The sequence below is a fragment of the Monodon monoceros genome, unplaced genomic scaffold (genome assembly GCF_005190385.1).
Source record: "Monodon monoceros isolate NGI ecotype Baffin Bay Population unplaced genomic scaffold, NGI_Narwhal_1 Super_Scaffold_7, whole genome shotgun sequence".
Classification (NCBI taxonomy): domain Eukaryota; kingdom Metazoa; phylum Chordata; class Mammalia; order Artiodactyla; family Monodontidae; genus Monodon; species Monodon monoceros.
The window spans coordinates 39,619,045-39,644,361 of NW_021703784.1; the positions used below are offsets into that span (position 1 = coordinate 39,619,045).

The 25,317-nt window shown below is 42.1% G+C and overlaps 1 protein-coding gene across 3 annotated transcripts in view; it reads right to left on the bottom strand.

Annotated features, from left to right (window-relative positions):
* FAT3 (FAT atypical cadherin 3) overlaps positions 1–25,317 on the bottom strand; it is a 563,581-nt gene that overhangs the window by 148,541 nt on the left and 389,723 nt on the right. The window lies entirely within an intron of this gene.

Here is a 25,317-nt window from a genome sequence, read left to right on the forward strand (position 1 = left end):
TACAAAACCTAGAGGAACCTCTACTCAATCTTTAAATCATTACCTTGAATAAGACAGCTTATTACCTCAAAATACATATTTGGAGGCTGGAAGGAACATAAAGATGCACTCAGCATCAATAGGAGAAAAACAACAGTAAATTACAGCCTCTGGTCATCCAGTTTTCCACCTAATGAAGCAACCTGACAGGAAAAATGAGGGGAAAAAAAGGCCCAAAATGTGGAAAAACAAATTTATGGCTTTTTACAAAATGGAACTGCAATCTAGTCAGGTTTCTCTTACAAGCAGCTTAGGAGAATGGATTTAATAGACTTCAGATAAATTTTCGTAGGCGTTCTTGCTTTCTTTTAAAAATCCATCACCCTGATACCAAAACCAGACAAAGATACTACAAAAAAATAAAATTACAGACCAATCTCACTGATGAATATAGATGCAAAAATGCTCAACAAAATACTAGCAAACAGAATCCAACAACACATTAAAGGATCATACACCATGATCAAGTGGGATTTATCCCAGGGATGCAAGGATTCTTCAATATACACAAATCAATCAATGTGCTACACCATATTAACAAATTGAAGAATAAAAACCATATGATCATTTCAATAGATGCAGAAAAAGCTTTTGACAAAATTCAACACCCATTTATGATAAAAACTCTCCAGAAAGTGGGCGTAGAGGGAACCTACCTCAACATAATAAAGGCCATATACGACAAACTCAAAGCAAACATCGTTCTCAATGGTGAAAAACTGAAAGCATTGCCTCTAAGATCAGGAACAAGACAAGGATGTCCACTCTCGCCACTATTATTCAACATAGTTTTGGAAGTCTTAACCATGGCAATCAGAGAAGAAAAAGAAATAAAAGGAACACAAATTGGAAAAGAAGAAGTAAAACTGTCACTGTTTGCAGATGACCTGATACTCTACATAGAGAATCCTAAGAGGTAATCAATGAATTTGGTAAAGCCGCAGGATACAAAATTAATGCACAGAAATCTCTTGCATTCCTATACACTAACGACGGAAGATCAGAAAAAGAAATTAAGGAAACAATCCCATTCACCACTTCAACAAAAAGAATTAAATACCTAGGAATAAACCTACCTAAGGAGGTAAAAGACCTGTACTCAGAAAACTATAAGACACTGATGAAAGAAATCAAAGATGACACAAACAGATGGAGAGATAAACCATGTTCTTGGATTAGAAGAATCAATATTGTGAAAATGACTACACCACCCAAAGCAATCTACAGATTCAGTGCAATCCCTATCAAATTACCAATGGCATTTTTTACAGAACTAGAACAAAAAGTCTTAAAATGTGTATGGAGACACAAAAGACCCCGAATAGCCAAAACAATCTTGAGGGGAAAAAAAACAGAGTTGGAGGAATCAGACTCCCTGACTTTAGAATATACTACAAAGCTACAGTAATCAAGACAATATGATACTGGCACAAAAAACAGAAATATAGATCAATGGAACAGGAGAGAAAGCCCAGAGATAAACCCACACACCTATGGTCAACTAATCTATGACAAAGGAGGCAAGGATACACAGTGGAGAGAAGACAGTCTCTTCAATAAGTAGTGCCGGGAAAACTGGACAGCTACACGTAAAAGAATGAAATTAGAACACTCCCTAACACCATGTACAAAAATAAACTCAAAATGGTTTAAGACTGGACACTATAGAACTCTTAGAGGAAAACATAGGAAGAACACTCTTTGACATAAATCACAGCAAGACCTTTTTTGACCCACCTCCTATAGTAATGGAAATAAAAACAAAAATAAACAAATGGGACCTAATGAAACTTAAAAGCTTTTGCACAGCAAAGGAAACTATAAATGAGATGTAAAGACAACCCTCAGAATGGAAGAAAATATTTGCAAACAAATCAACGGACAAAGGATTAATTTCCAAAAGATATAAACAGCTCATGCAGCTCAATATTAAAAAACAAACAACCCAATCAAAAAATGGGCAGAAGACCTAAATAGACATTTCTCCAAAGAAGACATACAGATGGCCAAGAAGCACATGAAAAGCTGCTCAACATCACTAATTATTAGAGAAATGCAAATCAAAACTACCATGAGGTATCACCTCACACGGGTTAGAATGGGCATCATAAGAAAATCTACAAACAACAAATGCTGGAGAGGGTGTGGAGAAAAGGGAACCCTCTTGCACTGTTGGTGGGAATGTAAATTGATACAGCCACTATGGAGAACAGTATGGAGGTTCCTTAAAAAACTAAAAATAGAATTATCATATGAACCAGCAATCCCACTACTGGGCATATACCCTGAGAAAACCATAGTTCAAAAAGACACATGCATGCTTCCCTGGTGGCACAGTGGTTGAGAGTCTGCCTGCTGATGTAGGGGACACGGGTTCGTGTCCCGGTCCGGTAAGATTCCACATGCCGCAGAGTGGCTGGGCCCGTGAGCCATGGCCACTGAGCCTGTGCGTCCGGAGCCTGTGCTCCGCAATGGGAGAGGCCACGACAGTGAGAGGCCTGTGTACAGAAAAAAAAAAAAAAAAAAAAAAAAGACACTTGCACCCCAGTGTTCATTTCAGCGCTATTTACAATAGCCAGGTCATGGAAGCAACCTACATGTCCATCGACAGACAAACGGATAAAGAAGATGTGGTACATAAATAAAATGGAACATTACTCAACCATAAAAAGGAATGAAATTGGGTCATTTGTAGAGACGTGGATGGACCCAGACTGTCATACAGAGGGAAGTCAGAAAGAGAAAAACAAATATCGTATATTAACGCATATATGTGGAATCTAGAAAAATGGTACAGATGAACCGGTTTTCAGGGCAGAAATAGAGACACAGATGTAGAGAACAAATGCATGGACACCAAGGGGGGAAAGTGTGTGTGTGGGGGGGATGAACTGGAAGATTGGGATTGACATATATATACTAATATGTATGAAATAGATAACTAATAAGAACCTTCTGTGTAAAAAAAAGAAAAATCCATCCAGTTTCCTTCCAAGGTTATTTTCCCAATTGGTTTGTTATGTTTTACAAAAGAAACACGTCAGGCCATTAGGTGCCAAGGCTGGATTTTGACTCTTGAGCTAATTCTTGGACATGGTAATTTCTGGAGAGGAATGTTTTACTGCTGCTGCTGAACTAAAATGTTATACTCCCAGGTGAGCTGTGTTGACCAAAACATGTTGATTTCTTGGCTGCTCAACTCCTCTGCCTCTCTTTACTGCTTGAACGGCTCCTTTTCCAAATCCAGACAACTCTCGCTGTCTTTACCGTGCACAAAATCACCTCCTCATTGCTTGTCAACAAACTCCCTGCAGTGGGCTCCGAGGTGGAGCTCTGGGGCTGCCTCAGGGCCAGGTGGCTGCCAAGGAACAGAGAGGCCCTCCTGGCTGCAGTTGACTGCTCACTTGAGGATTCTGCTGCTATAAAGATGCTTCCTTTCAGGGTTGACCTGGATTTAAAAACCCAGGTCCTCGAGGTATCCGCTTATAGGCAGAGAAGGGTGGCAGCTGCAGAGGCCCATGAAGCAGCCTCCACACATGAGATGGGAAGCAGGCACACCTAGATCACCGTCTCATCCTGGGTACCAGCTCTCATGCTCCCTCAGGCCACGTGGGCATCCTTCAGGTGCTCCAACACAGTGTCTTCCATCTCAGGGCATTTGCACATGCCGTCCTCTCCCCCTCCCTTCACTGGATCTTGCCTACTCATCCTTTGGATCTAGCCGAAATGCCATTTCCTCAGAGACGCCTCCTTGACCTCACAGACCAAGCGCCGGCCCCCCACTCTCTCCACCTCCTGAATTATGTACTCTTAATTCACCCTATAGTTTTCTTTTGCAACACTTACGGTTGTGGAAATTAATTAAATACATGGTTCTCCACCAAGCTGATAGGCTGCATAAGGGCAAAAACAGATTTTGCCTTTTTGTTCACTGCTCTCACCTTTGTGTCAAGCCGTGCTCCATGTTTACTTATTTAATAAATTAGACTCTAACTCAGGTCCTATTTGGACAAGATCTTTAGCCAAAGCTGTCTCACCTTGTAAAGGCTTCGTAGATCATTCAAGGCCCTTTATGAAGTCACCCCAAGCTGCCTCTCCACCCATAACGCCTCCATTTCCTTACCCAAGGCTTTAACCACCACCTGTTCGCTGATCATTCCCTGATATGCACTCTTGTGTCTAAACCACGTTCTCTACCTCCAAGCCAATGCGTTCAACTATTTCCCAGGAATCTTCTCTGTGGACCTCTCACATGCACCCCAACCCCCCAAAAGTCACAGACAAATCACTATCCTCAAACCTCCTCCTTCTTCCATTTGTGTTGTGTCAGTGATGACCACCCCCCCACATTCACTCACACACTGGTCTGCACCAGAATCCTGGGCATCCATCTAGTGTCCCTGCTCTAACTATCCACATCCAAGCAAATGTGAAGGCCAGCAGGCATCTCTCATGTGCACCCCTCACGCCAACCTCTTCTGCCGTACTGCCCTGGAACAGGTCTCATTTGCATCTTGCTTGGACTCCCACAGGGGCCTCCTGGTCTCCCTGCCTCTAGCCTTCACCTTTGTTGTAAGGTGTTATTTCTTCCTCAAAAATCTGACCATGTCACTGACCTGCATAGCATTTTTTCAGGGGCTCCTTGAGGCTGAGGATCTGGCCTGCCTTGATTCTCAGCATGTGCTACCTGCCCCTTTCCACCCTCCATGCTCAGCTACACGGTGAGCCTGGGGGGTCCTGAGTATGCCATGCTTTTACACCTCCATTCCTCTGCATAGCTGTTTGTTTCCATAGAAGGCCTTCTTTTGGGAATACGCCTGACTCATTCCAGAAGCTTCAATTCAAACACTCCTTCTGCAAAACCATTCCTGCCTCCTGCAGACTGCTGTAGACACCCTCACCTTGCTCCCACTCCACTATGTGCATAGTTCCAGGACGCTAATTATCATCTTACAATTTTATGTGTCTGTTTGCTTGTTGGTCTGCGCTCAATCCTTCCAGACCATGAGCAACTTGAGGTCAGAGACCATCTCATTTCTTGTTCTGTTCTGACACCTGGGACAGTTCTAAGTGCCAAATACATGTTGTTGAGTGAAACTGAGAATTAATCTACCCCAAACTCTTCCCTATGATAATAAATGGAGAGAACATTCAGACAGTGGAGGGTCTCTGCTTCTTTACCTGTAGGAAATGAAGAGACTGATAACGTAAGATCTCCCAAGTGCTTTATGATTCTCTGAATGGGGGTCAGGTAGAGGTAGGCACAATTTTAACTGTGCACTCTGGGGTTCATACCCATCTTGCGTCACTGAGGACATTGCCGATCCCATGATTACTCATAACGATTTCTAGCTACTTCCAAAACTGTGCTTGCCACTGTGGACACTTGTCTACAGTTTACTCAAATGATCTATTTGTGTGTTGGCTCCTTCAGGACACTGTGAGCCACTCGAAGGTAGGAACCTTGGTTTTTTCATCTCTTTCCTGGAAACTAGTGTACTCTTGATAAACGTTTGCTGAACTGAACTAACTCAAAGTCTTAAGGTCCGTTATCACTCCTCTAGACCCACTCACGTCTCCAGCCATGTTGGTACCTGGAATATTAATTGTTGACAATTCCATCAGCTCCTCAGACTTCACACTTCATGCTGCCCTAGACCTCAGCCCATCACGTGGAATTAGCCTATATGGAGGGAGGAATAGCACTGGAGACCTAAGCCAGACTGAGATGAATCCCCATTATCTCCTCCTCTGCATCATTTTTCATTAATGATGCAAGGAATTAGCCAATGTTTAGAAACTATCCATGTGTCCTCTCACTCTGCCACCCTAACCTAGATTTTCTGTTCTCATCATTGATCAATAGTCAGTGGCTTGGCAATTAATCAAAGTTCTGAAAGATTAATTTCTTTAGTTATTTACAGCTAACAAAAGGAACCGGAAATAACACAGTACCCCTGAAAGGACAGCACAGCCCGTTTCAATTTTCTATGATACCCTTGTGCTCTGTGAATACCAGGCAGAGCCAGAAGGCAATCAGCATGGCCCAATGCATTATGATGACAAAATTACAAAGAGGAACCTGTTGTTAAGTCTATCCATGGACGATGCAAGAGCTTTATAGGACCCAAAATGCGTGAACGTTGAGAATTCTGGAGTTATGGCAGCTGTTGGAAGGCCATGTTTCTCAATCATTGAAACTGCCTGATGTATTTATTTTAGTTTTACCTCTCCATGTAGTAGAATATAAGTACATAAGCTGCCTGAGAGCCGAGACCTTGTGTTTTGTCCACTGCCTTGTCCCCAGTGATTACAAGAGTGTCTGAGAATATATTCAATATTTTTAAGATGGAGAGTTCAATTCTGTCATTCTCTTCAACCCTTAATTTACCAAAAATGGCTATTTCCAGGCCACTAGCCACTGGACTGCCAGGGAATTCCCCTATATTTAAAATTATAAACCTCTCTTCAGGAATTACATATCTCCCCCCCGCTCCACGTTATATTTGCCTTTGACACTTTAAATCATCTGATATATTATATACACTTCACATATAAGCTTGTTTATTGCATGTCTCCCTCTTTAAGAATATGAGCTCCGTATATGCATGGATTTTCATCTCTTTTGTTCACAGATATTTCCTGAGCATCTACAACAGTGGGTGTAATAAGCATTCAATAAATATTTGTTAAATGAATTAATAAAATATTCTTCCAGTGCCTTCTAGGTACAAAACTCTTTTCTAGGCAAATTGGGACATCAACCAACCAACCAACCAACCAGCAAGCATGGATTCCTATCAAATTCACCCCTCCCCCATGCCCCAAATCCTCTGCAATGTTCCCGACCTGCAATCATCTGGCCTTAATTTAGATATTTTCAATAAGAAGAACTAATCCCTTATGAAGCAGTCCACTTGTTGTTTGATAGGTTCAATCTTCCCAAAGTTCTTCTTCTTATTGAACCTGTTTCTATCTACCTATTCTTAGCCTAGAGTGACTGTAGCTTCCTATAGACTACTTTAACTCTTTGTAACTCTACAGAAAAACTCAAATTCCTCTCCCACATTGTCCCAGGTATCTACTGCTGAGTAACCCCAAATTAGGTGGCTTAAGATAACCATAATCTTTTTATTAACTCTCCTTGTTCTAGGGGTTGAATGGAGCAGTTCTTGTGTGGAATCTTTCATGCAATTCAAGTCATAGGTATCTGGGCCTGTGGTCCTCAAACAAGTCTTTTGGTTGATGGTGGCCATTGGCTGGGACCTCAGCTGGGGCTGAGGTCAACGGGCCCAATATCTACAAGTAGCCTCTTTGTGTGGCCTGTGCTTCCTCACAGCATGGTGGCTGGGTTCTGAGCAAAAGCCCTAAAGGACAGGAAGTGGCAGGTGCCAGTTTCTTAAGGCTTGAACCCAGAAACTGGCACAGCATCACTTGATCCATATTCTGCTGGCCAGCAGTCCCAGAGTCCAGATTCAAGAGGTGGGGTCATAAACCCCACCTCTAGATGAGAAGAGGGTCAAGTAATTTGGGAGCTATATTTTAAAACTACCATACTCATAAATCCTTAAGGATATTTGAGAATCCACACCCCAGGGTGAAAAAATTCTAATTCATATAATGTTCTCTCAGGTCATTCATTATGTATAATGAATTGCTATTCATTATACTGGTTGCCTCTGTCAGGATGTTTTCTTATATACCAGCTTCCTTCTTAAAATACAATGGCCAGGACAAAACAATAGCATATCAACCTTACTCAGACTTGTGTAAATTGCTGTAGTCTTAGAGACAATCTCAAGTCCATTTATTCAGCTCATGACTCTACTTATATTGAGTGGCAGTCCTGTCACACAGCTCTGTGACATGATTGAATTAAACCATTTAGGTCTTTTTCTTATGAGAAGCACTAAACTATAAGTGTGTGGTTTCCTTCTGAAGGCCGAAGTACAGGATTTTACATTCATTCCTATTCAATTTCATCTTACTGGAGGTTTTGGCTCCCTATTCTAGGTTACTGGGATAATCCTAACGATGACAGGAAGCAGGTATCAAAAGCTTACTAGGGGGCTTCCCTGGTGGCACAGTGGTTGGGAGTCTGCCTGCCGATGCACGGGACGCTGGTTCGTGCCCCGGTCCGGGAAGATCCCACATGCCACGGAGTGGCTGGGCCCGTGAGCCATGGCCACTGAGCCTGCGCGTCCGGAGCCTGTGCTCCGTAACAGGAGAGGCCGCGGCAGTAAGAGGCCCACGTACTGCCAAAAAAAAAAAGCTTACTAGGCATCGAGGACTCACCATGAGAGGCACAGCCCAAGCTCCTTTAATTGTTCCTTTTGTTGTTCAAACAATCTCATGAGATAGGTAGTACTATTACAAGCCATTTGATAGACAAAGCAACTCAATTTATGGACTTGTGCAAGGTCACACTGCTCATCGTGGCAAGGCCTTGTTTTATTCCTAGCTGCTTGATTTTAAACCACGGATCAGCACACTACAGGCCAAATCTGGACACTTGTTTTTGTAAATAAAGTTTTATTGGGTTGCAGCCACACCCATTCATACCATCTATGAACATGTTATCTATGACTGTTTTCCTGCTTTAAAGGTGTAGGTTGAGTACTTGAAGTAGAGATTGTATGGGCCACAGAGCCTAAAATATTTGTTATTTGGTTCTTTACAGAAAAGTTTGCCACGATCTCTCTTCTAAACCTTGTGTTCCGCTGCCTCTTTGGTTACACGGATATCACTGACTGCATGTCTGCTTTGCTCAGTCCTCTGTGTGATCGTTTACATTATCACGATTTTTCCCAGGAACCCTGGAGACACTGCCATTTCTATTCTACAGCTGGAGACAATAAGACCCAGAAGCGCTGTAACTTTTGCAAGGCCATTTAGCCAGTAAGTGACGGGACGTGGGTTTGCACCCCAGTCAGCTTGGCGTCCCAGCTCCTGCTCTTTTCCCTATCCTGAGCAGCCCGTCCCCTGTAGAAGCATCGGTTAACCATCTGTTTAAAATTCCCTCCCCAAGTGTGGCTTTGGATCAGCATCAAGCTCGTAGCTGTGCTTCTAGAGTCAAGCTTTTCCCTCCTTTGATAATTGGGATCATCTTCGTCTCCTGCCTTGTGGCACCCTTCCTGTTCTCAATTGCTGAAAGACTGCCACCAGGTCATGGGTCGTGGCTACAACTTCTTTCAGCTCTCCAAGACTTATTTAGTGCAGCTACACCTTCTCTTACTATTTTGTTACACGTCTACACCTTCAGCTCCCTCTTACAGAATTCGCCATGCCCTTCGCCCTGATAAAGGCAATGGGAGGAGGGAGGGTGAAACTGAGTGGTCCCCAGTGGCCATTTCTGTTATCGCTTACTCATCAGGCACTTAGTGTTTACTCTGTGCACATACTCTTCTAAGTCCTTAATAAATATTAACTCATTTATCCTTATATCAGTCCCAGGGGGAAGGTGGGATAATTATCCCCACACGGCAGATCACAAAGAGGTCTAGTGGGACTTCCCTGGCAGTCCAGTGGTTAAGACTTCGCCTTCCAATGCAGGGGGTGCGGGTTCGGTCCCTGGTCGGGAAGCTAAGATCCCACATGCCTCGCAGCCAAAATGACAAAATATAAAACAGAAGCAACATTGTAACAAATTCAATAAAGACTTTAAAAATGGTCCACATCAAAGAAACAGAAAAAAAAAAAAAGAGGCTTAGAAAGTAAAGTGGATTCAACCTGGGCCAGGGTCTGTGCCCCTAACCACCACCCCATGCTCTCTCTCAACTAAATGCTCGTCCCAACTCCTTCCTGTGAACACGGTTGGAACATGCCCTTTCACTGGCCTCGGCACCATCGTTTCAGCTTTGAGCAAAGCTGGCAAGTCTATGGCACATGGGCCTTGGCTGCTCCAATCTGGCAGCTGCACCCTGAGGCCACAGTAGGCATCAACAGTTCACTCTTCACACCGCAGGTGGGATGTGGCCTCACACATCTAGGATGAAATTATCCAGAGTGCTGTTACTACCAACCCATCTGCCACTGTCTAGGCTGAACATGCCCCAAATCCCAAATATCTCAGCCTCCCGACTTGGCTGCCACATACCTTCTGCCCATCTGGCAATACCCCTTCTTCTTCCGAAGTACTCTGTGCCCTTTTTCTGAGTCTCCTGATTGGTCTGAGCTATTTCAGCACCTGATACTTTTCTAAAGCAGAAGACAAAGCTTAAAGGAGATTTATTTTTACCTCCCCCCCGTTTCATTATCAAAAGTCTAAAGATCTGGCTAATAGATTCTGTGCAAGGAAGAAATCTAAAGATAAAGCCAATTAAACTAAGGCAGAGCTTCCAACCCACATGAGGCAAGTCAGTGTCAGATGTGCTGCAATATTTGATCCTCCTAACTCTTGAGTAGATGCCTGTGACCTCTTACAGCTGGATCTCTAACTGGGGCTGGCCTTTCCCTTTACCTAAAGGTATCGTACAAATGTTATCATCTTCTATGTGCACCATAAAGGGAAAATGGTTAGGAAGCCCTGTAATAAATTACAAATAATGTCACCCTTCTCTTGGATCTGATTATATTCTAACACAATATGCCTGGAGGTCACTGGATTCAAAGGACACTCTCTCCGTGGGTAGGATTTTAGATGCTGGTGCCGCTGACAGTTAATTCTGGTGAGGATGCCTATCTACTTTCACCAAGGACCAGTTGTGGATAGCACAGTTTTTACCACTTACCTGTGCTTGGGTGTCTCCATTTATGGTCACCACACAGGTAGGCAAATGGATGAAAGGACCACTGTTGAGTATTTTCTTATCCCTGCCATGTCGCCATATGTATTGCAGAACCTCAGGGTAGGAGAAAGTCTCTTTCCTTACCTCTATTATATTCAGGAAAGCACAGTCACTAGACGTTAAGAGAATTCAAGAGTACGTGGAGTTCAGACCCCATTCTGCGTCAATCTGCTCACTTTACAGATGAGGAAATGGGTGTAGACGAATGAGCTTCTTAACCCAACATCATATTACTGGCAATAACCTCAATCTTTCCAAGAGATTAGTTCTACAATTTCAAGCTGCCCTTTGAGTTTCAAATGAGGCATACATTCATAAATTCCCAGATATAAATATCTGTGTGATTTCAATATGGCAGAGGCTTTAATTTAGGTATTTTTCAAAATGCTAGACTCTTGAAACAATAAAAGAAATGTGTTTAGAGTAGATGTTATGTATACTTTTCATGTTTACTTTCTATCTTCAAAATGTTTCCCAAACATTAAATCTTTAATCCACCCAAGATAGCAGAGGAGAGGTTGAAAACAACTTTATCTCCTCCTCACAAGTGAAGCAACAGAGAATGACCTTCTCAAATAATAATCAGGGGCTGATACCAAGGCAGGGGGTGGAATTCAGACCTGTCTGCCTATGGGTTCAGACTCCTGCATTGCTGGGAAGACAAGTGCTTCCTGCCATTTCTAGAAAGGAAACTATGAGCAAACAGTAAATTAGAGGGTAGGTTTCAAAGGAGGAGCCACTCTTTTTTTGTTTGTTTTTTTGGTGGTACGCGGGCCTCTCACTGTTGTGGCCTCTCCCGTTGCGGAGCACAGGCTCCGGACGCGCAGGCTCATCGGCCATGGCTCACAGACCCAGCCGCTCCGCGGCATGTGGGATCTTCCTGGACCGGGGCACGAACCCGTGTTCCCTGCATCGGCAGGCGGACTCTCAACCACTGCGCCACCAGGGAAGCCCTAGGAGCCACTCTTGAAGATAAACTTTCTGAAACCCCCAGTATCACTCATATTTTCCATGGAGGAGGAAAAGAAATAAAAAACCAGCCATGAACTATCTGCCTTTAGATTTATTACATGTAATTCCTCTTATTTGACCTATAATTTGGCATTAAGAAACCATGTGGGGATGGGAAGGTATCCTGGTCCCTTCCCACCCTGCATTCCCTATCCCACGTTGCTATCTATTAGGTACAGTTGAGGGACATATTCTCAGGTATTTCGGGAGATGTATATTTACTAGGTTGAATACATTTAGAGAACGGTTTGTTTTATAAGGGAAGAGTCTCTATCTGAAATTTTTAAAAAGGAAGGGATGAGGAATGAAAGGAAAGAAAGGAGGGAGGGGAGGAAGAGATGAGAGGAAGGAAAAGAAAAGGAGGAAGAAAACATTAAAGTATGCGGTGAAGTAGGGAAGGAAAGAAGGGTAGGAAGGAAATAAGGAAGGCAGGTAGGTAGGTAAGATTTAAGAAGAGGTGAATCTGGATGGAATAGAGCAGTCTTCTGAAGAGAATAGGAGAAAGCTATTGACAAAGTCATGGAAATGAGAAAATTCATTCACTTGGATAAAGAAGATACAGTGTATATATACAAAATGGAATATTACTCAGCCACAAAAAAGAATGAAATGTTGCCATTTGCAGCAACATGGATGGACCTAGAGATTATCATACTAAGTGAAGTAAGTCAAAGACAAATGTCATATGACATCACTTATATGTGGAATCTAAAAAAATAATACAATGAATTTATTCACAAAACAGAAACAGACTCATAGAAAACAAACTTATGGTTACCAAAGGGGAAAGGAGGGGTGAAAGAGATAAATTAGGTGCATGGGATTAACAGATACACATGACTATATGTAAAATAGATAAGCAACAAGGATTTACTGTATAGCACAGGGAACTATCTTCAATATCTTGTAACAACCTATAATGGAAAAGAATCTGAAAAAAATATAAATATATAACTGAATCACTGTGCTGTACACCCGAAACTAACACAACACTGTAAATCAACTACACTTCAATTGAAAAAAAATCCATTCACTAAATGCTAGGATTGCCAATCTTTGGGGAACAGATTGGAAAAATCTAATGAGAGTTTGCTCTGAACTGTCTTTCAGAAAGTTTGTTTTTCCTAAAAAGTTGTTTTTGAAAAGGTACAAACCAGAGGGGCTCCGTGACCCATGGAACCATGGAACCATGGAAGTTAGGTCTTCAGGCCACTGAATCATACTCTTCATTTTTGTGATCGTTCTCCTTGCCCAAAGACACCACATTACTGGGGAGCCCCAGGACAAAATCTGCTCACAGTCCATCCAGAGACAGTGCGCCTGTGGTCTGTCTTCTGCAGGGCATTGATTCCCACAAGTCTGTGAGCCACTCCCAGGGCTAGTGCAGTGCTAGCGCAGAGCTGGTGGTCAGTAAGTATTTGTTGGTTGAATGCACGTTTGAACCTTGTATCTCAGGACAACGAAGGCATCATTTCCTTGTCATGTGTAGACCCAGCAACTGCTAAATGGCAGCTTTTTAAGAAAGATCCTTGACCGATTCACGTGGGCAGTGGCTGCTAATATTACATCTTTGTCCAAATCTCTTCTTCACACTTCAGGAAATAAAGTATTTCCCACCCTGACATCTCTTAAAGCTTTTCTTTCCCTGCGGGGAGGTATACATCAGCTACTAATCTCATCACATTTCCATTTCCTTCCAGGCTCATCCGCTCATCATTTTCTATTCATAAAACTTGCTTGATTCTAATCTTCCCTATCAGCAGGAGCTAAACACCTCCTCAAAGTTTATTTAGAAGGATGGTGATTACCACACATGTGCTAACTCCCCCTTTCAAACAGATGGGTCCAATCTGTGTGCTCACATGTGGGCCATTAAGAAAGTTCTGCCACGAACCAAGGTGTGACATCACATTACCCCTGGGACTAAATCCCCCTGCCCTATTTCACAATTCCCCTGACACCAAGGCCTCAGTCAATCAATACACGATTCTACGCTCCCCTCTCTGTGAAACAGAATCCACCAGGTATGAATTATAATGGGAAGTGTATATTAGTAGCTTTCCCCTCTATTTCACAGCACCGGACCTCACACTTTACGTGACTTTTATCCTGGCAGACTCTCATGCCTTAGTTCCACTGATGATGTGATTTGGTTGTAAGCTCTAACACTCTCCAGGCACCAGATTTTTGGTCTTTCTTTCCACAGTAAGGGCTTAATGCAAAGATAAGGACACTGTTCTAATTACCAGCTCAGGAAACACAGCTTTTCTCCTCTCAGCAATTCAACCTAGGTTTGCAGGGCAACTTAGCAGGTCATTTAATACTTTGTCTACCTAAAGATATGAATTTTAAGGCTATTAATTTAAAAAATTGAGGCCCATGTGTACATATGATCGCACATATGGACTAAGGGAGGGATCATGAACTGGCGGCCAAGAGATATACTTTTATTTGGCCCATACAGTTTATTGAAAACATTTCTGTCTCCATTGAAAACTAGAGAGATATCACATAAAAATTCAAATGCCCAGTGTCTCCTGAAAAAAATCACAATAACTGGCCCACCCCTCTCTATTGTGTTTCTAACTGCCGCCATGTCAGGTGTCATTCATCATCAATACTGTGCAGACATTTTTCTCGGAGTAGAGAAATATTTCTCACTATCCACATTCCTTTCAAAAATGGCAGAGCTGGGCTTCCCTGGTGGCGCAGTGGTTGAGAGTCCGCCTGCCGATGCAGGGGACACCGGTTCGTGCCCCGGTCCGGGAAGATCCCACATGCCGCGGAGTGGCTGGGTCCGTGAGCCATGGCCGCTGAGCCTGCGCGTCCGGAGCCTGTGCTCCGCAACGGGAGAGGCCACAACAGAGAGAGGCCCGCGTATCCCCCTCCCCCGCAAAAAAAGGCTATAAAAGATAGATGGAGAAAACTGTATATTCAAAGGCAAAAATGGAATAGAGCATATTTCTTTTGGTGAGTTAAGTACATTCTCATAAGTTTAATATGCAAACACTCAGCCTGCTACATACTTGACTCATTTATGATGCCCGAGTGGGCTCCATAGACATTTGAGTTTGTAACCCTTGGTTGAAGGTCTTGGTAAAAATCTCTCCCTAATGATAGGATGTATTTATATTTTCATGTGTGGTAGAGAGAAAAACATAGCTCTTGGCAGAATCTGTTAAGAGGAATATAGATGGACCTTCATCATCATTCCTTCTCCAGGTATTATGACTGCAGATACTATGGTTTTAGAATAATTAAACGTTTGCAAAAAAAAAAATTAAGGCATCTTTGGCCATGCGATCATTTAAACAAGAAACATGAGTCATCTTGAACACTTCTCTTGCTTTCCTCCCACATCTCACCAGTCATTAATTAGGGATACTGAAGCTGTGAACTAGAAACAGGTGTCCTTCCTCAGGATGGATGCAGCCCTGCATCTGGAGGCACAGCTTGGTGACAAAGAGTGCAGGCCAGATTCGTGCCCAGGGACCACCTTGGCCAGGAGTCCCTGAGCAGGGCACAACCTGTGTCACTCCAATGACAGCCCTGACGAGTTCTACCTCTGAAACGTCAACTGTAGCTCTTCGTTCTTTCTTCTCTCTTCTTGGGGTCCAGCTCTCATTATCTCCTGCCTAAACCAATGCACCTGTCATCAACCTGGTCTCCCTGCCTCTGGTCTTACCTCTCCTGAGTCCATTCTTTAGAAGACCAGAGAATCTTCTAAAATGAAATTCAGAGGATGTCAATCTCCTGCTGAAAGGTCTTTAATGGCTCTCCATTACTTAGGACAGATTTCCATAAAATGTGTCATGGAGAACACCAATCCTGCAAGGTGAAGAGGGTCCAGGATCCGAGAAGTTTGAAGAACACTATAGATCTTTCTTGGAGCTTCACGATGCACATAAGCAGAGTGATGGCTCAGAGAAAATCTAAGCAAAGAAGCTGCCTTAACGTTGTTTAAACCAGAATTTCCCAAGCTTATTTGACAACAGAATGCTTTTGTCGAGTGACGTTTATTAACATCCTTCTTAATTGACATTTCAAGGAACGTACTTTGGAAAGTGCTGAATTACAGGATAAAGTCCATACTCTTATTATTTATTTATTTTTGGCTGTGTTGGGCCTTCGTTTCTGTGCATGGGCCTTCTCTAGTTGTGGCAAGCGGGGGCCACTCTTCATCGTGGTGCGCGGGCTCCTCACTATCGCGGCCTCTCTTGTTGCGGAGCACAGGCTCCAGACGTGCAGGCTCAGTAGTTGTGGCTCACGGGCCCAGTTGCTCCGCGGCATGTGGGATCTTCCCAGACCAGGGCTTGAACCCGTGCCCCCTGCATTGGCAGGCAGATTCTTAACCACTGCGCCACCAGGGAAGCCCCATACTCTTCATACTAACCTTCAAGATTCTTCAGTATTGATACAGCCTGTCCACTGGGCTATTCTCAACCTCTAGTTTCCACCCACTCTATACCTAAAATTTTAATCACATAGTCAGATCACTTATTCAACAAATACATACAGTGCTTACAATGTGCAGGGTTTTAGACATGGGGTATACAGTGGTCAGCAAGATGGGCTCCCTTCCTTCCGGGACCTCAAGGTCTACCTGTTCTTCTAACATGAAGCATGTACTTCAACACCCTTGCAGCTTTGCTGGGGTTCCCACTGCATAGAATCCCCTTTACTTCCCTGTTCTTGCAGTTCTTACAAAATCCTCCAAGGCCCCATGCAAATGTCTGTTCTTTTATGATGTCTTCTCAAGAGATCATGTTCAGATAGGATTACTTCTTTTCATTTTTCACTTGACTTGATTTCATATACTAATACAATGCTGATCACACATCTAATTATTACACGTCTGTCCTCTTTAACACCATTGCATTGAACTAGCCTGTAAGCTCCTTGGGGATGAAGGCAATTCCACATCAATCACTATATTGGCAGCATCCTGCATGATGTCCCGATACATAATAAATGCTAAACTAACATCAGTTTCTTTTGGTGTTCATAAGAGGCATCAGGGAAAAAAGCCCTGACTTGGTGAAGGAATTATTTATCCTGCTTTTTTTCTTATTCTAGTGGCATGTTATCTTAATTTTGAATCATAGCAGAGATTGTTAATAAATTAGGATAAATTAGGTAGATATCCTATGGGTTAGAAACAAACATTATTCATTATCCCATTAACACAGCCATTAAGAAGCCTGTGTTCTCTTGTATTCAACACAGAACAGGTACGGTTTGTTCTTTATACGTGATAAAATAAAAATCCCCGGGGAAACATGGCTCAGGATACAGCTACTAAAAGAGAAAGATGGTTCCTCTTAGATATTTAAAGCATCTTAATTACTTTCACAAGACAAAAGGGAGCATATGCAAGTTTTAAATAAAGATCAATTCAGTAGACTTAAATAGATTCACAAAGATAAATTCAAGGGTGAATATAATGATCAATATGCACTATTTAGGAAGTATTTATCACGTATCTGAATTCAGCAAATTTGTCAGATGTGTATTTACATTCATCCAGCTTTTGCCTTCCAGGGGAATATAAGACACACATACCCAGTCCGAGGTCTAAACTATGTCTCCTCTTCTGGGAGCCTTCAGAATTTATGCTTATTTCTATCAAACCATCTGTAAGTCTTATATTAAAATTGTCTGTGAGTTCCTTGAGGGCAGGAACTGTGTCTTTCATTTTCCCATTCTCAGTACCTAGAGCAGGATGAATGAAAGCAATGTATGGAAAAGTAAACTGCCAAAGCTATGAAAACTCAGCCATGAAAAATACTAGCAATAAAATAATTCCATGCTGTATTCAGAAAATGAAAACAATCACAAATAAAAAATATAGAACCTATCCATCAAAGAGCCTAGAAATGTTCATATTGTAGTAAAGAATGTGAAAGAAAAAGAAATCACACGGATGCTCTAGTATCCCTTTTATTATAAATTCTTGAAAATATGAATGACTGTTGCAAAATCAAGAAGGCAACAATTTTCTTTTTAAGCATTTATATATTTTTTTAAAAATCCCTTCTTCCAGAGATAAGGAAAAGAAAAAAGCCAAATTATCTTTTGACCATGGAATCAAATAGATTTCACCAATCCAATAACTTAAGAAAATAAATAATCACGTGAAAAATTTTTTAAAAAATTACTAAAACTTCCACTTTGTTCCTCGTCAACACTACCTATTGAAATCCCATTTAAAGCTTAATTCTTCACTTTTCACTCTTCAGCAGTAGAGGCAGAGGGCTAAGTAAAAACATTCTCATCATTATGCCCCAGGCAGCCCTTATCACCAGGCCTAAGTAATGAAAAACAGTGGCTGGTGAACTTTCTGCCCATGTCAAAAGCAAAATAGATTAAATGTGTTAAATCATCGAAGATAAACGAGTCACACTGCCCAGGAAGCAATTAAAAATGTATAACTCAGGGGCTTCCCTGGTGGTGCGGTGGTTGGGAGTCCGCTTGCTGATGCAGGGGACACGGGTTCGTTTCCAGGTCCGGGAGGGTCCCGCGTGCCACGGAGCAGCTGGGCCCGTGGGCCGTGGCCGCTGGGCCTGTGCTCCGCAGCGGGAGAGGCCACAGCAGTGAGAGGCCCGCGTACCACAAAAATAAATAAATAAATAAAAGTATAACTCAGTTGTGCGTCTATAAACTCTAGAAATAGTCTTTTTGCCCAGCCAAAACTATTGAAAAGGCATTTGAAACAAAAGACCTCCAAGAAGTACTCAGTTTCTCTGCTGGGTGGAGATATAATACAGTAGTTTCCACAGATGATACTTTACAGTCTTGAATTTTATTCTTGGAGTGAGATTATGATGATCAGATATGACTCCCTATGATGTACCATATTCACACGGGCCACCGTTGTCCCCATGCTTAACAGATACACCCTCCCCATTCATTTTGTGAACCGGAGCTTGCCATTGCCAGGGCAGTTCTACTTTGTCTATTTCCTCCCCAAACTTTCTTCTCAGAAAATCATGTCCACAAGTACCTACAAGTGAAACCTGAGATCCCTGGTGGGCAGCGCTGGAGAAAAGTGAATAATGCATAATGAATGTCTCTTTGCAAGAACTCTACTTAGCAGGGAGCTGAAACTATTTTTACTTTATGGCAAAAGCACTCTGAGAGAAATATTCCCAAACCACGTTTCAAAATGTGTGAGAGGCAGTGGAGATTGCCAAGCACTGGGTGAGATTTAACACCACTGCACACTCAGGGAAGGTTGAGGTGTTTTGCTCCAATTGTCCTGAAAAATCTCATTCCGGACATAAACATGGAACTTTGTGAAAGTGCAAAGTTCCTTCTCCTTCTGGCTTTGTCTAAGGAGTGTTTCAGGGATCCCAATATTTGACCAACGTAAGAAAAAAGAATTCACTAAAATATATGGAAAATGTCCGAGGAAGCATTATAGTTTGACAGTAAGAGGAACTGGCTTATGAAGCTCCCAAGCAGATTAGATTTTTACTAGAATAAAAAACTAACAGAAACAGGGCTTCCCTGGTGGTGCAGTGGTGGAGAGTCCGCCTGCCGATGCAGGGGACACGGGTTCGTGCCCCGGTCCGGGAGGATCCCACATGCCGCAGAGCGGCTGGGCCCGTGAGCCATGGCCGCTGAGCCTGCGCGTCCGGAGCCTGTGCTCCGCAACGGGAGAGGCCACAACAGTGAGAGGCCCGCGTACCGCAAAAAAAAAAAAACAAAAAAAAACCCACTCACAGAAACAGACTCCCAGACATAGAGAACAGACTTGTGCTTGCCAAGAGGCAGGGGGATGGACTGGGAGTTTGGGGTTACTAGATGCAAACTATTACATTTAGAATGAATAAACAACAAGGTCTTACTGTAGAGCACAGGGAACTATATTCAGTATTCTGGGATAAACCAGAATGGAAAAGAATATAAAAAAGAATGTATATATGTGTAACTGAGTCACTTTGCTGTATAGCAGAAATTAACACGACACTATAAGTCAGCTATTCTTGAATTAAAAAAAAATCTCAGCAGAGAGCTTATGAAAAAACTGACTCTTGAATAGACTTAAAGAGGGTGGGAATATATATTGATCATAAAAAGTTATCAGTTTCCGTGCTCCAATGAATAGGCCCACAGCCTTCCTTGGAAATCTCCAGAAATTATTCAAACAGAAAGATCACACAAGGCATCAGGACGTTGCGTCAGCAGCAGCTGAAGGATACCTGGCATGAATGATGTATGGCTGTTATCCAGGTTCTGGTCCTTTTGGTTTTGAATCTGATGGTCAGGGGCCCAGGACACATCGCTGCAACCCAGGGCGGGCTGAGCGTGAGATGACCTGTGCTATCACAAAGCTGTCCCCCTCTGTCGTTTTGGGTCCCTGAGCCAGATCAAGTCTCAGGGCTCTTTCTCAGTGCTTTTGAGTTTGGTGGGTCTGTCGCCAGGGTGACTTACTATTGAAAACTACAGGGTGACAGAGACTCTTCATATTCTGGATCCCTAAGCCACTACAATAACATCATTGATGCCACCTCATTCATGCCACTCCTTTGGAGCACTTTCACATCTGTGATCTCATTTGTTCTCCCAATGAATTGACTAGGGAAGTTGGTCAAGCAATATTAATCCCATTTGACAGCAGATGGAAGACCCAGCACAGCACAGGGTCCAGCCCAGGCTGATGCTATGACACCCTCACAGAATCACAGGACACCAGCTCGAATTCACATACACTCCTAGAGAAAATCAGCTAAAAGTGGGAAAGTATCATATCTTTAGATACGCAAGTGTATCGTTTATATTAGAATACTTTGCATTCACTATTATCAATCTGAAATATGCATTGTGTTCAATAATTACTTCTTGGGGACCTGCAATGAGAAAGCACTCTTGTGGGGAGAGATTATGAAGATAAATAAGAACACAGTCTCTGCCCTATGTGAACTTACCATCTAGAAGAGACAACAGATATGTTTACAAATAATGAAGGGGTGATGGAAGAGAGAAAAAGCTCGCTATGTGGGCTGTGTATGGAAGTAGTCCGTCTAAAACTTCTTAATGCGTCATCAATGCAATGGCGCCTGGGGTGTCCCAGGGAACCCGGTGTTTTAAAGGAATGCCCTTTACTTTTGGAAAATCAAAGTCCCAGAAAAGAAATCTATATTATTGATTTCTCTTTTTCTAAGGCGATTATGGAAGTCTTCCTCAAAAAGTGAGATGTTTTTAAGTGTATCTGGAGTGATGTAGTTGTGTTGTTTTGGAGGGCTGCCCAGAGGATTTCTCAAGGTTCTGCTTGTCCTTAAGACCTGTACTTCTCACAAAAAATGCTATAGAAGAAAAGATCATAGCCTTACACATCTTTTTTTTAATGGGTTTATAGGCTATCAAGGTTACCACTGATTCTCAGCTCCCCTGCCTCCCCTGCCCCTCTAGTCCTGTGTCAATGTGAACAAGGAAATAAGTAGTCCTAGTTGTTTCATAGCCTTCTTAGAACCAAGAGTGTCAAGAGGGATGTTAGCTTCTGGATGACCTGACATCAAGGACAGCAGGGCGGAAGAACTAGGTTTCTTAGCATCTTTACACATCTGAGCAATTCCTAGCACTGCATGGCTTCTGGACTCTTGTTATGTGAGTTATGTGAGTAATACATTTTCTGTAACTTAAAGCTTATTCTTCCCAAACTTCAGTAACTAATTCCACTGAATTAAATAAACAAAAAGTTAAAATAATTAAATATTTGAATTTTTATATTTCATTGAAATATACTGAGATTTCTGACTGTTCATTTTTAGAAATTCTGTGTCAAAATTGAACTAGCCAGGTAAATTCTTATCTAATGGCTGGGTCATCAATTTCAGTTATTCACATGGCTTTATCATGTGCTCCTTTATGAATAAACTTTCCTACACATACATGCAGGCACACACATATACACAGTGATGCAGACGTACACACACTCTGTAACTGTGGTTTAGGAAGGCGCTCTGGGTGAGGTCCTTAACCTGCCTTTGGATGCTGTAGGTAGGGATTAGGATCAAATTGCTTGCATCTGACATCACCACATCATAATAGAACAAAATGCTCTTTGCTGTTCTTTAGACTATAAGTACTGTGGCTACCCAGAGAGAAACCCTGTTCATAATGAAAGGACCCCAGATAAATGGAAATCAGAGACTAAAATCAGGGCTGGTATATCCTCTTTGTTACAGAGCATAATCAGCAGACCAGGCAGATTATTCAAAATTCCAATTTCTTCCCCCTCTGCTGACAGTACACTTCATCTTGTGCTTTGCCAAACATTTTGAATTGTGACTGAGAATTCTGTGAGGTATTACTGCTTCAGTCTTCTGAAAGTTGCAATTAAGTACGCTCTATGTAGATGTCACCTTGCCACCTTTTTGGAAAGGTATAAGAGAAAAAAATTAGCCTTCAGAGGAAATGAATTCATAGTTAAGACTCTTTCTTCTTCCTTAACCACATTCTGTTGTCTCTTTGTGGCAACAAAGGTCTGTAATCAGAGCCTGGTTCCAACTTTCTAAAGGCATCAATGAGATGAGCAGGAGTGGGGTGGGAGGGTCGTATCTCCCTTTACACGTATGAAAGGAGGGAAAAAAAAAAAAAAAAGACCACCCTGGAAGTGACTGAAATTGCATCTGAGTGACAGATCTTTTAAATGAATGGATCAGATTCTGACCAGGTAGCTCAAATACTAGGAATCGTTCTTTTTCAAAAAGGTACAGGTGTTGTTATATTTATGACTTTCTTCCCAAAGACAAACTTTCTACCATCTCAGTAGCTAAATGAGGGCTGGGGACTTTCTGGAGCTTTCGGTTAGACAATGCTAATGGCCTCTGGCAGCAGGGATTCAGAGAGAAGGCATAGGTATAGCCTTAAAATGGATTTGTTCTTTTAGCAGTCTCATGTGGGTCTGACCAAACACCTAAAGGGTCAATTGGCATTCTTTATTTTCTATTACTTAACAATTCTGCCTCCACATGCCATTCTTCTACTCCATTTCACTCTGTTGCAGTGTAATTGGGTTCTACTGAATCAATGGGAATCGTTTTCATGGTTATCTGAACGCAGTCTGGTGGCCTGTGGGTGAGGAGATTACAGTGTGCTCTGTGGAGGGTGAACATCTGGGCCTGGGGAGCATCCTGCAAGGCTGGGGTCATAAAAGTCATTATCTTGTCCATTTCAAAAAGCTGGTGGGCTGGGGGCACCTCAGCTCAGGCTCTCTGCTGGTGTTTCTTAAATAGCAGCTCCAGATGGAGATGTGAAATGTCTGTCAGTGCAAACAAGTCGGCTGCCAAGAGTGGGACTTCTCCACGATCTGGAAGAATAACTCGGTTCCCAATCAGGGCACTGTGCAGAAGCTCAAGGAGGATCACACTATACCTTCAAAGAGCCATCTCCAAGACGGTGGAGAGCAAGAGAAAAACAATACTTCTGGATCACAGAGGTTTGTGTTCGATTCCAGTTTTTCCACTGCTTCCGAGCTGATCCAACCTTTTGGAAAGTTATTTAAATTATGCCTCAAATGCCCATGTCTGTTATATGGGAATACTGATATCTACCTCATAGAGATCTAGAATTAAATGAAATGTTCTGTTAGTTATTCAGAAAACATGTTTAGAGCACCAACTACCTGCCCTGGGAATAAAAAGATAATATATCCTCCACCTCTGTCTTCCAAGAGCTTCCTTTTCCCCCACTGCAAAATGATTACCACTATAGCTGACCACCCTCATTGCATCACATAATTACCATTTCTTTCTTGTGGTAAGAACATTTAAGATTCACTCTCTCAGCAACTTTCAAGTATATAACACAGTATTTCCCAAAAAAAGGTATACAAATGTCCGACAGGTACAGGAAAAGGTGCTCACTAATCAAAACCACAATGAGCTATCACCACATACTTGTTAGGATGGCTACCCTCAAAAGGACAAGAGATAAGAACTGCTGGTGACAATGTGGAGAAAAGGGAATCTTTGTGCACTGTTGGTGGGGATGTAAAGTGCTATGACCAAGAGCTTTGAGTCTAGTAGTGTACGTAAGTGTCCAAAACAGTACCTTGCATGTAGCTGATGTTTAATAAATACGTTTGCTTTTTACTAAATTATTTTCTTTTAAAATGTAAAAAAAATTATTTTAAAAAATTTAAAATTTTTATCATTTTTATTATTTTCCTTTAAAATTGTTAACATGCTCATGGAAGCAGAGCAGTAACTACTATTATTAATTTCTTTTTTTTTAACATCTTTATTGGAGTATAATTGCTTTATGATGGTGTGTTAGTTCCTGCTTTATAACAAAGTGAATCAGTTATACATATACATATATTCCCATATCTCTTCCCTCTTGCGTCTCCCTCCCTCCCACCCTCCCTATCCCACCTCTCTAGGTGGTCACAAACCACCGAGCTGATCTCCCTGTGCTATGCGGCTGCTTCCCACTAGCTATCTATTTTACGTTTGGTAGTGTATATATGTCCATGCCACTCTCTCACTTTGTCACAGCTTACCCTTCTCCCTCCCGTATCCTCAAGTCCATTCTCTAGTAGGTCTGTGTCTTTATTCCTGTCTTGCCTGTAAGTTCTTCATGACCATTTTTTTTTTTTTTTAGATTCCATATATATGTGTTAGCATACGGTATTTGTTTTTCTCTTTCTGACTTACTTCACTCTGCATGACAGAGTCTAGGTCCATCCACCTCACTACAAATAACTCAATTTCGTTTCTTTTTATGGCTGAGTAATATTCTATTGTATATATGTGCCACATCTTCCTCATCCATTCATCTGTTGATGGATAGGTTGCTTCCATGTCCTGGCTATTGTAAATAGAGCTGCAATGAACATTGTGGTACATAACTCTTTTTGAATTATGGTTTTCTCAGGGTATATGCCCAGTAGTGGGATTGCTGGGTTGTATGGTAGTTCTATTTTTAGTTTTTTAAGGAACCTCCATACTGTTCTCCATAGTGGCTGTAGCAATTTACATTCCCACCAACAGTGCAAGAGGGTTCCCTCTTCTCCACACCCTCTCCAGCATTTATTGTTTCTAGATTTTTTGATGATGGCCATTCTGACCAGTGTGAGATGATAGCTCATTGTAGTTTTGCTTTGCATTTCTCTAACGATTAATGATGTTGAGCATTCTTATATGTGTTTGTTGGCAATCTGTACATCTTTTTTGGAGAAATGTCTATTTAGGTCTTCTGCCCATTTTTGGATTGGGTTGTTTGTTTTTTTGTTATGGAGCTGCATGAGCTGCTTGTATATTTTGGAGATTAATCCTTTGTCAGTTGCTTCATTTGCAAATATTTTTTTCCCATTCTGAGGGCTGTCTTTTCATCTTGTTTATGGTTTCCTTTGCTGTGCAAAAGCTTCTAAGTTTCACTAGGTCCCATTTGTTTATTTTTGTTTTTATTTCCATTTCTCTAGGAGGTGGGTCAAAAAGGATCTTGCTGTGATTTATGTCATGGAGTGTTCTGC